Source organism: Geotrypetes seraphini, chromosome 5 (genome assembly GCF_902459505.1).
Source record: "Geotrypetes seraphini chromosome 5, aGeoSer1.1, whole genome shotgun sequence".
NCBI classification, from domain to species: Eukaryota; Metazoa; Chordata; class Amphibia; order Gymnophiona; family Dermophiidae; genus Geotrypetes; species Geotrypetes seraphini.
Genome location: NC_047088.1, coordinates 181,811,676 through 181,829,040, shown reverse-complemented (window position 1 = coordinate 181,829,040; position 17,365 = coordinate 181,811,676). Strand labels below are relative to the sequence as shown.

The following is a 17,365-nucleotide window of genomic DNA, read 5'->3' as shown; positions in this document are numbered from 1 at the left end:
TCAGGATTTCCACAATGAATTTGCATGTATTGCTTCCGTTGTATGCAAATAGATTTCATGCATATCATGTGGAAATCTTGAAATCCTGATTAAAATATTACTATAATGTATGAATTTTGTGTTTAGAAACATGATGGCAGTTAAAGACCAAATGTCCTATCCATTCTGCCATCCACTATAACCATTCTAGTTAAATCTCGCTGGCTTCCAATTAACCATCGAATCACTTTCAAAATTTTAATTTTATCATTTAAAACCCTCTCTACAAATGAACCACAATTCATTGATAAATTATGCTTCTCTTAGAGTACTTCACGTTAACTTCAGTCTATAATCAAAAGCTCCTAACAGTCCCCTCTTTGAAAATTATTGGGACACGACGAAATGATATATTCTCAGTGATGGTGCCACAGCTCTGGAATGCTATGCCACAACATCTAAGAGAGGAAATCAATTTGGCCCATTTTAAAAGTAATTTAAAAAGCTTCCTTTTTAAAGATGCTTTTAACCTTTAAAATACATTTGGTTCTTATACAAAATTCCTTTTCTAATTGCACCCTTTTTTTCTCCTTTTTCCTCTTCTTCTTTTTTTAGATTCCCCGTCCTATTGTTCTTTCCATATGTGTCTCTCCTCTGAACTTTAAAAATACTTAATTGTAGTTCTATCCCCTCTCCCCTTTTGTATTAGTTGGTCTCTATATCCAGTTGTCTACCCCATTATTTTAAATTGTGTGTAAAATATATGTTTATATTTTATTAATTTGTGTATCTCGCTTAGTAAAACTAAATAAGTGATTTATCAAAGTCCAATGAAAACATGAAACTATGTCTTCCTCTCTCTAAGAGATCCCATGTGCATAATCCACACTTTCTTGAATTCAGAAATAATCTTTGTCTCTTCCGGGAGACTGTTCCATACAACTACCATCCTTTCTTTAAAAAAAGTATTTCCTTAGATTACCGTATTTTCACGCAAATAACACGCACCCGTATAAAACGCGCACACGAATATAGCGCGCAGAAATCACGATGATTTGCACAAAAACTTTGATATACCGCGCTCACTGGTATACCGCGCATGCTGCCCGACGCTCCTTTCGCCCGCCCTGACTTTCCGTGCGCTGTCGCGACTCTCCGTTCATCCCCCCTGACTTCCGTGCACTGTCCCCCCTTGAAGGTCTGTCCCCATCCTGAAAGCCTGATGCCCCCCCCGACGTCCGATACATCCCTCCCCCCCCCCCCGAAGGACCGCCGACTCCCCAACAATATCGGGCCAGGAGGGAGCCCAAATCCTCCTGGCCACGGCGACCCCCTAACCCCACCCCGCACTACATTACGGGCAGGAGGGATCCCAGGCCCTCCTGCCCTCGACGCAAACCCCCCTCCCCCCCAAGAACCTCCGACCGCCCCCCAGCCGACCCGCGATCCCCCTGGCGACCCCCACGACCCCCCCACCCCCCTTCCCCGTACCTTTAGTAGTTGGCCGGACAGACGGGAGCCAAACCCGCCTGTCCGGCAGGCAGCCAACGAAGGAATGAGGCCGAATTGGCCCATCCATCCTAAAGCTCCGCCTACTGGTGGGGCCTAAGGCGCGTGGGCCAATCAGAATAGGCCCTGGAGCCTTAGGTCCCACCTGGGGGCGCGGCCTGAGGCACATGGTCGGGTTGGGCCCATGTGCCTCAGGCCGCGCCCCCAGGTGGGACCTAAGGCTCCAGGGCCTATTCTGATTGGCCCACGCGCCTTAGGCCCCACCAGTAGGCGGAGCTTTAGGATGGATGGGCCAATCCGGCCTCATTCCTTCGTTGGCTGCCTGCCGGACAGGCGGGTTTGGCTCCCGTCTGTCCGGCCAACTACTAAAGGTACGGGGAAGGGGGGTGGGGGGGTCGTGGGGGTCGCCAGGGGGATCGCGGGTCGGCTGGGGGGCGGTCGGAGGTTCTTGGGGGGGAGGGGGGTTTGCGTCGAGGGCAGGAGGGCCTGGGATCCCTCCTGCCCGTAATGTAGTGCGGGGTGGGGTTAGGGGGTCGCCGTGGCCAGGAGGGTTTGGGCTCCCTTCTGGCCCAACTACCAAAGGTACGGGGAAGGGGGGTGGGGGGGTCGTGGGGGTCGCCAGGGGGATCGCGGGTCGGCTGGGAGGCGGTCGGAGGTTCTTGGGGGGGAGGGGGGTTTGCGTCGAGGGCAGGAGGGCCTGGGATCCCTCCTGCCCGTAATGTAGTGCGGGGTGGGGTTAGGGGGTCGCCGTGGCCAGGAGGGTTTGGGCTCCCTTCTGGCCCGATAGTGTCGGGAAGTCGGCGGTCGTTCGGGGTGGGGGTGCGAGTGGTCCTGCCGGGGGGGGGGGGGGATGTATCGGACGTCGGGGAGTCGGCCGGGCAAGAGGGCTTGGGCTCCCTCTTGCTCCGATCGTGGATGCGGGTGCGGATGGGAGCGCGTGCGAGCGGTCGTTCGGGGTGGGGGTGCGAGCGGTCCTGCTGGGGGGGTGAATCGGGCGTCGGGCGGGGTGGGAACTATGTTTTAAAACTTTGGTATACCGCGCTCACGCATATAACGCGCGAGGGGTATGCGCGGTAGGTAAAAACGCGTATAACGCGCGCGTTATATGCGTGAAAATACGGTACTCCTGAGCCTGTCATCTCTTAACTTCATCCTATGCCCTCTCATTTCAGAGCTTCCTTTCAAATGAAAGAGACTCGACTCATGCGCATTTACAATACATAGGTATTTAAATGTCTTTATCATATCTCCCCTCACTCCCTTTTCCTCTAAAGTATACATATTGAGACCTTTAAGTCAGTCCCCTTAAGGCTTATGACAAAGACCACACACCATTTTAGTAGCCTTCCTCTGGATCAAATTCATCCTGTTTATCTTTTTAAAGGTGCGGTCTCCAGAACTGCATACAGTATTCTAAATGAGGTCTCTCCAGAGTCTTGTACAGAGGCATCAATATCTCCTTTTTTCCTACTGGCCATACCTCTCCCTGTGCACCCTAGCATCCTTCTATCTTTTGCCATCACCTTTTAAACCTGTTTGGCCACCCAAGTCCTGCTCTTCTGTCAAACACATAAGTTCTTCACCCCCTAAACTGGACTGTTCCCTCAGGTTTTTATAGCCCAAAAGCATGACCTTGCATCTCTAAGCATTAAATTTTAGCTGCCAAATTTCACCATTCTTCTAGGGCTTTCTTCATATTATTCACACCACCTGGGGTGTCTGTATTGCAGATTTTGGTATCATCTGCAAAGAGGCAAATCTTACCCGACAGCCCTTCAGCAATATCGCTTATAAAAATGTTAAAAAGAACAGGCCCAAGAACAGAACCTTGAGGCACACCACTGGTTTATTTATTAGATGCCTCTGACACTCAGTTTTTTATTAGACATCTGTTTGGAACACTGTGAAAGGCTTTGCTAAAATCTAAATACACCACATCTAGCACATTTCTTTTATCCAATTCTCTGGTCACCAAGTCAAAGAAATTGATCAGATTTGTCTGACAAGACCTACCTCTAGTGAATTCCCGGTATTGTACCAGTCTTTCTTGTTATCTACAGTGAACTTTTGGTATCTAGTGGAATACAAGAGGATGTATTATCATATTGGGTTGTGGCACCTGAGGTTTCTGGTTGCTCACTCCTGCTCTAGCAGAATAATTGATTGGGCCCATATAGATTCTAAAGTTGAATCCATAGCCATACTCCTGTGGATTGATCTATGGACCTTCCCTTGTTGAGTTCAGAGTGACTTTACCCTCTGTGGCCCTGAACTTGGCCTACCGGCATTCCTCAAGGATTAGGATCCCCTTCCAGCAGGGTAAGACTTTGTGTATTTATCTTTCTTGCCCACTGAGCTTCCCCATCCTTCCCAGGTGCATGCTTAGTAAAAAAGAAAAAGAGTGGAGCACAACAGGAGAAAGGCAGAAGTGAACTTTTTCAGGGCCTTAATGCCAGCAGGCCACAGTGGGGGGGGGGGTGTCAGTCAGAGTTAATATTCAGCAGCACTGCTCATATTAATGCCCCTGAGTATTGACAGTTGGCAGATAATCAGTGATTTAAGCAGGCGTGAGCCTCTCTGACCCGCTTAAATTGCTCTGCGTATTGGATCCTAAGTGTTGAAGGAACTTCATATTCCAGGGATGGTTTACCAGAGGTTTCTGATGGGAGTATCAGTAAACTCTCCAAAGCCTTTCTTCTCCATGGGGCCCTGTTGCAGATGATTCTGTCAGTGTGTGCAAGCCTCTGACTGTGCTCAAGAATGACCGAGTTATGGGCAGTCTACGTCCCCTGCTTCAGAAGGTTCTGGATAAGTTGCTGGCATTTGGTTGATGCCTTCATATTTTCAGTAACAAAGACAACCAGTACATCCTTAGGAGTGGTGAACACTGAAGGAAATGTCTGACAGAAAGACAGAGCAGCTGTTCAAGCAGGCCTTTTGGTTCTTTTGCATTAAGGGTTCAGGTGGCAGTTATGAAGCAAGAGCCCTTCTCTGTAGGTGCAGCAGCTCCCAAGCCTCTCCCTTGGTGTAGATTTATGCCTGTACTTTCTCCAGCTTCAAGGGGAGATTTTTGTTTATGAAATTTTATATAGTCTGTAAGTAAAAAGTACTGGCAGGCTTCATACATTACGTGAGGGAGTTCTGTGCAATATAGTATTGGTGCCAAGTTCTCCTTTGCAGAATTCTACTTTTGCCATGCAGATCTTGCTTTGAGGAACAAGCAATGACTACATCAGTGTTACACAAATTTTTTTTTAGTTCCAGCACACTATCGGAGCAAATGTTTTTCACGGCACACAAAGAGGAGGATGAGTCCCATGGTATGTCTTCTGATCATTCCCTTCCTCCTCCATGACACACATCTCCTCAGAACATTTCTTTTACTGGCTTCGTAAGGCAGATGTGACAGTCATTACCCATCAGAATTGAGAGAGAAGAGGAACCTTGTTCTGAACTTTTTGAACTCCTGGACTTTGAAACACCACCAAATGAGTGTTTGATTTTCAAGATCCTCAGACAAAATGGGCTAGAATACTTAAAGAATAAGCCTAACCCTTTATACACCATCAAGACCTCCGAGGTCCTCTCAAGCAACATCACTATCTGTATCCTTATCAAAGGAAATTGTACGATGTGATACTTGTCAGCAAGCTTTCTGAGAAGTAGCCCCCACGTTCTGGAATTTACTCCCAGAGGGGCTACGTCTAAATCTAGACTACCTCTACTTCAGAAAGCAGATGAAAGCCTTCACCCAAGTTTTTAATACATAGGGTGATTACCTATACATTCATTCTACACCAGGACTCATCTGAAATTCTTTTTGAAGGTGGTGTCAGAATTCCATCTTAACCAGTCAATTGTTCTACTAACATTTTTCCCTAAGCCTTGTGCCCATCCTGGCAAAAGCACACTGCAAGCCTTGGACTGCAAGTGAGCCTTAGCTTTCTGTCTGAAATGGACTAAAACCTATAAACAGTTCATGCAGCTTTTTGTTTGCTTTGGCCCAAACAGAATGAGGCAGCCATCAGTAAATTCACTTTAACTTGTTGGTTAGCAGATTTCATCTTCTTTGCCTGTGTCCAGGCTGGGCTAATACTGGAAGGCTATATCACAGTTCACAATTTCGGAGCCCTGACTGCATTGTTAGCCCACAAGATCAGCCTCCATTCAGAAGATTTGCAAGGATGCAATGTGGTCTTTGGTCCACCTGTTCACATCTAACTACTGCCATGAGCAGCATACCCCAACATGACAAGCGGTTTAGTCAGATTGTTCTACATAATTTTTATCTGGCATCTAGAATTCATTTCCACCCTCAGATTCTGTTCCAGGCTTCAATCAATTTTCTAAGTTCATTGCTTCCTGATTGATCTTGCCAGTTGCAACTCCTATTTATTTTTATTTTATTGAAATTGTATAAATTGAAACCAAAATAAGCACATTTGTACAGAAATCAGGTAATCAGTCGTCGGTCTGTAGACCAGGGAGAATGGTCCCTGTCTCGACTAGTGTTCGAAGCCATAGTATGTCGATGGGGTCGTCCCACCTTCGATCTGATGGCATCTTCGAAGAACTGGAAGGTGGACAGGTTCTTCAGCTGCCGACAGGAGGAACTTCTCTATGTCTTTCCTCCTTGGCCCCTGATAGGGCACGTGCTGTGTCGGGTGTCCTCTCACAAGGGTCTGGTAAACCTTGTGGCTCTGGACTGGCCCAGAAGACCTTGGTATGAAGACCTGGTGCGGTTGAACGTGGAGAGGGGTCTGCGTCTTCCTTGCCATTGGAGGTTGCTCACGCAGGGCCCGATTGTGTTTCAGTTTCCGGACCACTTTGGTCTTATGGCCTGGCGCTTGAGCGAGCAGCCTTGACGGCCAGGGGCTATTCCTCTGCAGTTATCACCACTCTCCTTCAGAGCAAGCTGAAATCAACTGTGTCGGCCTATGTAAAAGCCTGGAAGTGCTTTCAGGCTTGGTGTGGGGGGTTCAGGTGGACCCTTTGGCACCATCCATCGGTGGCCCATATTCTAGACTTCCTGCAGGCTGGCCTCAAGAAGGGTATGGCTGTTTCTTCCTTCCATATCCAGACTGTGGGACTTTCCTGTTTAGGTCCTTCTTCATTCAGGGGTTCTCTGGCGTCTCACCTGAATGTGGTCCGTTTCTTGAGGGGAATTGGGAGGCTGCGGCCTCCCTTATGAACGCCCTGTCCGACGTGAAACCTGAATTTGGTCCTATGCTCTCTGATTCGTCTGCCCTATGAACCACTGGATGGTATCTCTCTGAAAGAGCTTACCATTAAAATCGTTTTTCTTGTGGTCCCTTCAGCACTTTAGAGTGTCAGAGCTTCAGGCTGTCGTGCAGAGATCCTTTTCTTCGCATCACTGAGTCTGCGGTGATTTTGAGGACTGTGCCTTCTTTCTTCTGAAAGTGATTTCCTTTCCATGTCAACCAGGAAGTTCGGCTGCCTTTGTTCCTTCGGGTTCCAAGTCTGAGGACCGTGTTTTGCAGTCTCTGGATGTGCAGCATCTCCTTTTGAGATACTTGGAGGTCACTAATGATTTCCGTCTGTTAGATCAACTCTTTGTACTAGTGGACCCCACACACCGGGGTTGGCCTGCTTCTAAAGCTACTATTTCACGTTAGATACGTGCTGCCATTTCCACTGCCTATGTTTCAGTGGGGAAGAAGTCTCCCCTTGGGATGCAGGCTCACTTTACCAGAGGCATGGCTTCCTCAGTGGCGGAGTCTCTGGCGGTTTCACCTGAGGAGATTTGTAAGGCGGCCACGTGGGCTTTGCTTCTTACCTTTACCGGGTTTTACCAGCTTGATGTGGCGGCTAAGGGCAATGCGGTTTTTGGCACTTCTGTTCTGGCGGTGGGATCATCCCCCCCCCCCCCCCCCCCCCCCGAGGAATTGGGACTGCTTTGATATGTCCCTCTAGTTCAGCACCAGAGAAATTGTACAAGAATGAAAGATTAAGTTTCTTACCTTTGCTAATCTTCCTTCTTGTAAATCTCCTCTGGATGCTGAACTCTCGCCCATCTGTTTTGTCCGATTTTGCAGATCGCCTTTTCAGTTACTGGTAAGCTAGATTACTGTCTTTGACCAGCCTTACTAAGAATTCCATACATGTTCTCTTGGGTTGGGTTCAAGGGGTTCCTGGGTAAGGCCCCTCTGTTTTTCTGGCTCTGTCTACATTAGGTGGATTTATCTGATTTGTAAATGTTGAAATTTCTATTTCTTATATATATATATAAGAAATAGAAATTTCAACATTTACAAATCAGATAAATCCACCTAATGTTCCTTGTGTGTAATGTACTCATGAGCAGAATTGACTGGTAGAGGGAGTTCCTGCACCATCTCTTCTCTTTTTGTTTCCTGTTTGCACTAGAAATCACTGGCTTTTTGACAAACTGAGCATGACAGGAAGCTTCCAGGCAGATAGCCTAAGAGGGGAGGTAACAAGTTTATCAGCCGAAGCTAGAGAGGATACAAAATCCCTCTAGTTCAGCATCCAGAGGAGATTTACAAGAAGGAAGATTAGCAAAGGTAAGAAACCTAATCTTTCATTATGTTGGATTATTCCTGCTGTATACCACCTTAGGTGAATCTCTTCATAAAGGCAGTTAAGAAATCTCCAATCAATATGAGGTCCCTCTCAACTTGTACCCCCACAGTTGCTCCCTCCAAAAATTTCTGGTTTTCTGGACACTCCCACCACATATATATGCTCTTGTTAATTGTTCCTCCACCACAATCCTCACCCCTTCTTATACCACCTAACTAATTTTCCAGTGCAATAGGTAAGATGTTCTAGACCAGTGGTTCTCAACCTTGTCCTGGGCACCCCCAGCCATTTGGGTTTTCAAGATATCCCTAATGAATATGCATGAGAGAGATTTGCATTTAATGGAAGTGACAGGTATGCAAATCTCTCTCATGCATATTCATTAGGGATATCTTGAAAACCTGACCGGCTGGGGGCCCCCAGGACAGGGTTGAGAACCACTGGGTAAATATCCCCATGGCCACATGCATCTGCAGAAGGAATCCACTCTCGACTTTTTTCCTCTTGCCTCTGCTGTACTTCAATGGGCTCCTTATCTCCACCTACAGTTCTTTCCTTCTACACAGGTGCCTGCAGGAGTATTTGTTCTGCTCTCCCCATTTTATTTGGTGTATTTTTCATCCTTTTTTTGGCAATTCTGGTGCTTGGAGTGTTTTTTCAGCTCTGCCTACTTTGAGAACATACAGACTTCGGTCTGTAACCGATAGGCTGATCCTACTGGGTACCTGTTAGCCAGCCTGCATAGTTTTCTGTGGAGCTCAGAACCATCGCTGAAGTGGTCTCACCTATTGTTAAACAGGTGTCGAGTGCAGGCTGTTGGGTGCCCTTAGGAGACTTGGTGGTGTCTCTCACAGGATGCTGGCTGCATTTTTCACCTCCGCCCATACCAGTGTACATCCGTTGGTCCGCAGGGGTGGAGATGCAGTCAGACTTAGTCTTTGACTGGCAGTCTGAAGATCAGTTTTCCAGAGGCATTCTTAGCATTGAGATAATGATTCTTTCATCCAGCTACTTCTTAGAGAGCTGAGGCAGGCTGCAGCACAGATCTTTAGATAGTCACAGTGAGTATAGGCTGACATAGCTTATGAGGAGAATCGGGGAGGGTTGGAAAAGTGCGATTTTACATGTTTCTGCATGTTCCCCCTCCTGAAAAATCCTAAAAGCGCCATTTTCTGTGTTTGGCAAGTGTAAAAAATACTGCAATTTTGGTGTGAATTTCTTGATGGCAGACATTTTGGATTTTTGTGATCTTTTTTTCTAAAACTCCCTGCTTCTTCATAACTGAAAATTTTACCTAGAAACTTGTTGAGATGGTGTCCTTGGGCTCTTCTCATGTGGATTCTTGCCCGGATTGCACAAATTTAGCGCTTTTAGAGCATCCTTGTGCTACTTGGTGCAGCTGGGGGAGACAGCAGTGTCCAGCTTAGCCTCTCCCCTGCTGAAGCAGGTGACCACTCAGCTAACCTAACAGGGCAGCCTTCTTTGCTTTCGGAGCTTGGCATGGCAGTTAGTTCCGTCCACCTGGCTGCGGACCATCCACAGCCTAAGAAACGCAAATTTAAGTAATCTAAGGGTGGCTCTATGCCCCGGAGACAGACATTTTTTCAGATTGAGTTTCAGAACAGGTGTTCTCCCCCTGCGCAGTCCCAATTCAGTTTCTCAGTGAAGTGTGAGATAATAAAATTTGCGGACGATACAAAACTATTTAGTGGAGCTGGGACTAAAGAGGAATGCGAAGAATTGCAAAGGGACTTGAACAAATTGGGGGAATGGGCGGCGAGATGGCAGATGAAGTTCAACGTTGAGAAATGTAAAGTATTGCATGTTGGAAACAGAAACCCGAGGTACAACTATACGATGGGAGGGATATTATTGAATGAGAGCAACCAAGAAAGGGACTTGGGGGTAATGGTGGACATGACAATGAAGCCGACGGCACAGTGCGCAACAGCCGCTAAGAAAGCAAATAGAATGCTAGGCATAATCAAGAAGGGTATTACAACAAGGACAAAAGAAGTTATCCTGCCATTGTATCGGGCGATGGTGCGCCCGCATCTGGAATACTGCGTCCAATATTGGTCTCCGTACCTTAGGAAGGATATGGCGTTACTCGAGAGGGTTCAGAGGAGAGCGACACGCTTGATAAAAGGGATGGAAAACCTCTCATACGCTGAGAGATTGGAGAAACTGGGTCTCTTTTCCCTGGAGAAGAGGAGACTTAGAGGGGATATGATAGAGACTTATAAGATCATGAAGGGCATAGAGAGAGTAGAGAAGGACAGATTCTTCAAACTTTCGAAAAATAAAAAAACAAGAGGACACTTGGAAAAGTTGAAAGGGGACAGATTTAAAATGAATGCTAGGAAGTTCTTCTTTACCTAACGAGTGGTGGACACCTGGAATGCGCTTCCAGAGGGAGTAATAGGGCAGAGTACAGTACAGGGGTTTAAGAAAGGATTGGACAATTTCCTGCTGGAAAAGGGGATAGAGGGGTATAAATAGAGGATTACTGCACAGGTCCTGGACCTGTTGGGCCGCCGCGTGAGCGGACTGCTGGGCATGATGGACCTCAGGTCTGACCCAGCAGAGGCATTGCTTATGTTCTTATGTTCTCAGCATCTCTCAGTAGCGTTGTTCTTTGGACATGTCCTTGACTCAGCCTGCCGCTGCTTTTGTGCTGCCTGACCCTGATCTGAGGGATCCTGATGCGGATGACTTGCTTGCTGACTCCTTATTTGCAGTTGCAGCGCTTCCCAGGGCAGGAGATAAGGGACTGTGTACTAGATCTGTGGATCTCTCTGGGGTTGTGGATCCTGAAGATGATCCCATTATTTAAGTCTGCGGCTTTGGCGGACCTTATTTCTGAACCTTTGCAGGAGTTGCATTTGGTCACTCAGCTGACTCCCATCTACTTCTTCCTGGCTTTGTGGTGTGCGTTCGCAGTCTTAACTTTCCTTGGCACCCAGATATGAGCGTTCTGGTCTCAAAGGAGTTTTGACTCTCCGGAGGGTGGATTCTTGGTTGTGCAGGTGACTAAACGCACCTCTCTACCCAGTGAGGGTGGTATGGTGCTGAAGGGATATGCAGGACCGCATGTAGATGTGGTCATCCGGAAACTCTTTGACACAGCTTCTTTAGGCATCAAAACTGGTTCGGCAACATCCTTTGTTGCGCACACCTGTCTCTCTTGACTTCGCACACTGGAGAGTGAGGCAGTGAGTCCTTTTCCTCAACTTCTTTTGGCTGGGACAGATTATATTGCTGATGCATTGTATGACCTGATGTGAGTTTGGCAAAGTTGTCAGCGTAATCCATCTCTGCTCACAGAATGCTCTGGATCAGACAAAGGACTGGTGATTCCACTTCCAAGGCAACTTTGACTAGACTGCCTTTTAAGAGGCATTTATTGTTTGGCAAAGGTCTGGATGACCCCATGAATTCTGTGATGGACTGTGCCTGATAGCAGACCCAGGACCTCTAGAAGGCCTGGTCACTAATTTTCATGGCTCACGGCAATCCCGACCATATGCAGGTGCCACATTGCAGAGATTTTCACAGAGCTCCCAATATGCTGGATACAGGCATTCCCAGCCTTCCACTTCCCATTCTGCACCCTCTGACTAAAAGGCACAATGATGCCAGGCAAAGGGATGCCCCTCTACAGATAGGAGGCAGATGCTCCACATTTCTTTCCGCTGGAACTCGCATTACATCTAACCAGTGGGTCTTAGAATTTATTCAGTCAGACTACAAGTTGGAATTTGCCCGGCCTCTAGCGGATTGGTTTGTGGACTCTCCTACAGGTCGCCTGGACAAAGCATTCAAGGTTCAAGCCACCGTTCAACGCTTGTTGGATATTCAAACTATAGAGCTGGTGTCACCTAAAGAATGACAAGGGGAAAAATTTGTACCCCCCACAAGGTCTGTCCCTATCTCTGCCCCACAAGCTCGGTCACCGTCCCCACAAACTGTCTGATTCCATCTGCACAAACCTCGAATAGTTCCAATTTTATATTGAACTTATTTTGTTAAAGTATAAAAAGAAAAATATTTCTGTACAGTTGTTATTTTACAGAGCAAGGATCAACAAAACCCCTGTCTCCCCTCCCCCTCACAAATATCTTCTCCACTATTGAGAAAACTGAATAAGCCAAATTATTACAGAATGCTACACAGAAAAATCGGTTCATAGTCAGCTGCGCGCCGACAATGGAGGGCAGACAATTCAGCACAAGACACCAGCGCGCCACGGGAAAACTTAGTTTTAAAGAGCTCCGAAGCAGGGTGTGAATGAGGATTCCCCCCCCCCCCACACACACACACACACACACACACACTTTACTGCAATGTTCGCACTCCTTTGGGGGGGTTGGAACTCTCCATTATAGAGAAAACGGAACTTTTTCTGATTTTTTTCGGGAAAAGTTCCGTTTTCTCTATAATGTGGGGGCTCGCACCCCCCCCACACACACACACACCCAAAGGCAGCGCAAACAGTATACAGTAAAGTGGGGGGGTTCCCCCCACCCCCTCGTCGGAGCTCTTTAAAACTAAGTTTTCCCGTGGCGCGCATGTGTCTTTCGCTGAATTGTCAGCGCTCGATTGTCGGTGCGCTGGTGTCTGGCGCACGATTGTCCCGTCACCGAAAAATCATGCTAACAGAATACCGCAGTAACACATGGCAGGAATAGTGTTAGGGGGGTGCAAGTAGGGCAACTATTCCCGGACAGAGAGAGCCCTAAGCCAGTTGGAAGCTAAAGAAGCACAGCTTGGGCTTTGCAGTCCCCAGTTATGTCTAACACCAGCTCTAATATATTCTCATCACAAAATAGAAAATAATTTTTTTTTCTATCTTTTGTTGTCTGGTCATTTTATTCTTCACATTACATTGGTTTCGGGCTCTGGTTTCTGTTTCCATCTGTCTACTCTCAACTCACTTGTCAAATGGTCAAGAGACCCTGCCATGTTTTCTTTCTCCATGCTCACCATTCATCTTCCATCTTTGTGTATGTTTTTTTCCCCCATGTCCAGCAAGCATCTCCCTTCTCTGTCTCCTATACTTGCCTTTCTGGTATTTCTCATATGTCCATCTCCCTGCCATCATTTCACTGTTCTATGATCCCCTCCTCCTGTGTACAGTATCACTCCTCTATATCCCTATGCCCCACCTGTCCAGCATCTTTCTTCTGCGTTCTTATTCTTCCCCATATCTAGCCATCTTCTCTCTATATCCCATGTCTAGCATTACCCCTCTGTGTCCATATACCACCCCCATGTAGATGCAGCATTCCCCTGTTCCTATGCTTCCATCCATGCCCATCTTTCCTCTTTTTGTATATCTCCCTGTGTCCAGCTTCTGTCCTCTCTCATGCTATCCTTCCTTCCTCCACTATGTTCAATATTTCACTCACTTTTCCTTCATCCCCTTGGTTCAGCTTTTCTCTTTCCCTTTTCCTCTCTCTCTTCCTCCCTGCAGGTCCTGCACCCCTCCCCCTTCCCTCTAGCCCCCTTTCCATTGGTCTAACACCTCTGTCCCCTCCCTTCAGCGCCCAAATATGGGTCTGGCACCTCTCCCTTCTCTCCAGCTCCTCTTCACCCACCACATTGGCCCAGCAACTGTTTCTTCCCCCCAATCCCCAGACCAGATCCAGCAACTGTCGCCCTTCCCTTCAGCTCCAGTGGGTCCTCGTTCAGAAGCCCAAGCAACTCCCTCCTCCCTTCGCGGCAGCAGCAACAGTCCCCTCCTCGTGAGTCCAACAATGCGACAACAGTAGCCTCCGTCAATATCCAGGGAGTGACTAAAAGTACTCCTTTGGCTCAGGAAGCCTTCCTTCTTTTTCTTGGGGCGAAACATTACCTCCAAGTGCTGACAGCAGTGCATGTAGCAGGAGTCAACAATGTTCAGGCAGATTTACTCAGCAGACAGACTCTGGATCTGGGTGAGTGGTCTCTGTCCGCAGCGGCGTTCTGAACCACAGTGAGAAACAAGCAAGCACAAGAAAGCGGATTGTTTTTTTCAGTCTTAAGACCGAGCCCATAGCGAGGGGCTCAACATTCTGGTGCAGTCGTTACCTCTGGAGATTCTCCTGTATATCTTTCCTCCTTGGCTGATGATAGGCCAGGTCATTCGGCAGATCACATTCCATCTGGACTGAGTCATTATTGTGGCTCCAGATCGGCCTCGCAGACTGTGGTACGCAGATCTGATGTGTCTGCAAGGGTTCGCAGCCTTCGGCTGAGCGCCCATCCAGATCTACTCACGCAGGGCCTGGTCTCCATGAAGGATCCGGGTCTTGCTCTTACTGTGTGACTCTTGAACGCGCAGCCTTAGAACACAAAGGTTATTCTGAAGTGGCTATTGACATTCTTCTCAAGTTTAAGAAGTTGTCCACAGTTTCTGCTTACGCTAAGGTGTGGAAGTCCTTTCAACATTGGTGCATCCAGGGCCGGGTGGACCCTTATTCTGCTCCAGTGTCATTGATTCTCACCTTTCTTCAGGCTGGCCTGGATAAAGGCCTCAATGTGATATCTCTTTGGGTTCAGGTGGGCCGGGCTCTCTTATTTAAGATCCCGGGAGCATCAGTCTTCATTGGCATCTCATCCTGATGTTGCTTGATTTCTGAAGGAGGCTCTTCATGTCAGACCACCGTTAAGCAACCTTTCCCTTCCTTGGACCTTAACCTGGTGCTGTCTAGCCTTACCAAGGCTCCTTTTGAGCCCCTTCAAAAGGCTTCCCTCTAGGACTTGATGCTCAAGACTGTTTTTCTGGTCACCATTACTTCGGTACTTCGGTGTGATGTGTTGGAACTACAGTCTCTTTCTTGCAGAGAGCCGTTTCTCCGTGTCTCGGAGACTAGGATTTCTCTATGGACGGTTCCTTCCTTCCTGCCAAAGGTGTTTTTGGCTTTCCATGTTAATCAGGAGGTGTGTTTGCCTGCCTTTCATCCTACTTGTTCCAGGATGCAAGATTGTCTGTTGAAGAAACTGGATGTGTGCAGAGTGCTTCTGCATTATCTGGAGGTCACTAACAAGTTTCGTCTCTCTGACCATCTGTTTGTATTGACTCATTCGGTGGGGTGCTCCCGCACCTGCCTACTGTTTGTCTGTTTATGCTTCTCCAAGCTGATTCTTGGATGCCTGTCAGCCCTTAAGGGCTGGGAAGAATCTTGTTTCCGTTTTATATGAGAGGAGTTTCTGAGCTCCTTTTTGAAGCCTTTGTTGGATTTACTTCTTGAGCAGAATGATTTGTTCCTAAGCCTGTAGCTATAGGTGCCTCTCCTTCACATGTATTGGGAGGCTCTCAGTGCTTGGGTGATAACTGCAGGTGCGGCTAAGGAGCTCAGTGAAGTACAGCAGAGGCAAGAGGAAAAATCAGGAGTGGATTCCTCCTGCAGATGCATGCAGCTATGTGGATATTACAGCGGTGTCAAACTCTTGGCTCCCCTGGCTGCTGTTTTGCGGCCCGCGGTCTAGTACCCAAACTCGCAATTTGGGCAACTGCAACTGGGTAACCCGATCCCAAAATCTGGGCAACTGCTTGCTGCCAGATATGCGAAGGCAGGAGTCCCGGCATACACGACGGCATTGCCCCTGATGACACCGGCATGATGTCCGGCAGATATGCGAAGGCAGGAGTCCCGGCATACGATGTGGCTGCAGGAAGTTGCTAATCAGTTGACGCCGATGCCGGAGCTTCTCTTCCTGCCCAGTGTGCACCTGGTAGTTCTGGACAAGAGTAGGAGAGGAAGAAGGAAGGGAGAAGAGGTACTGCTGGACAGGGGGGGAAGGGAGAAAGGGTACTGCTGGACAATGGAGACAGGGGGGAAGGGAGAAAGGGTACTGCTGGACAAGGGGGAGGTAAAAGGAAGGGAGAAGAGGTACTGTTGGACCTGGCAGAAAGGGAGGGAAAGGAAAGTAGTACACATTGGAGGGGATAGTGCATGGGGAGAGAGCATGTTGGGTTGGGGGGTGCGAAGGAGGGATGCCACTGAGGGAAGAGGCAAGGACAGAGAGAGAAAGTGTGTAGGAGGCAGAAAGTGTTGGACTCATGGAGAGGGCAAGATGGATGGGAAGGAGAAATGTTACACTGGGAAAGGGGGAGAGGGCAGAGAGTGAAAAGTTGGACTCATGAAGGGAGAGAGAGATGTTGTTTGGTTGAGGGAAGGAGGATCAGAGGAGAAGCATGCAGGAGGAAGAGAGAAAAAAATGTTGGACTGGTGGAAAGGAGGGAGAAATGTTGGACTGGAAGGGGGGCCAAAAAGGAGGAAGGGAAGAAAGATGGACTGCAGGGAGCAGAAAGGAGGAAGGAAAAGAGAAATATTACACTGGAGAGGAAGGAGATAGATGTCAGACCATGGAAATAGGGAGGCAAGGAGAGAGAGATACGAAGGGAAGACATGGAAATGTAGATTTTAAGAAGAAAGCAGAAAAAAGGGAAAATTTGAATGTCAAGTTAATGTCAAAGATGGATGCAAGGCAGAAAGTGAAGATGGAGAGAAAAACAGTCAAAGGACAAGAAGGCCCTCGAAACAGTTAAAAGAACAGAAAAATGAAGTCAGCAGACAACAAAAGTAGGGAAAATATTTTATTTTCAATATAGTGATTGAAATGTCAGTTCTGAGAAAGGAAAGATGTGAAACTTTAACTGTGAGGGCCGCAGAAAAAATAGTTAATGTCTTATTAAATAAATGAACTGGAAATGAAGAAAAATAAAGAATTTTGTCCAAAACAAAAAGCTTATATAGGGCAGAGAACAAATTAAAATCAAGTTATATTGAATTACCAGACCTCAAATACCCAAGGCACTACTTTAGTGGTTTTTCGTGCCCTTACTGGGGTGATGAATTCATCATTGGTCTTGGTAAAGTGCTTATGCTGTGAAAATTAATTTAAATATTTGTGTTATCAAATTTCAATAAATATAAAGTGCATAAGGTGTGCGGGTGCCGATTAATGTGCCTTTGTCAAGGTTCTTTAAATAAGTTGGTGCAATTAGCAGAAGGAGGCATTGCCCCTGATGAAACTAAGTGTGAAACAGTGGGCAGCCGTCGGGCACAAAAGATAAGTGCTTTCCTTCTTAAAGCACCTTATGCACCTTATGCACTTTATATTTATTGAAATTTGATAGCAAAAATATTTAAATTAATTTTCACAGTATAAGCACTTTACCAAGATCACTCCAGTAAGGGCACGAAAAACCACTCAAGTAGTGCCTTGGGTATTTGAGATCTGGTAATTCAATATACAATCAAACCTCGGTTTACGAGTGCACCGGTTTGCGAGTGTTTTGCAAGACAAGCAAAATCGGCGCCTC

At 47.3% G+C, this 17,365-nt stretch overlaps 1 protein-coding gene across 3 annotated transcripts in view; it reads left to right on the top strand.

Moving 5' to 3' along the window:
* The window catches only part of GLS (glutaminase), a 281,149-nt gene that overhangs the window by 175,020 nt on the left and 88,764 nt on the right, over window positions 1-17,365 (top strand). The window lies entirely within an intron of this gene.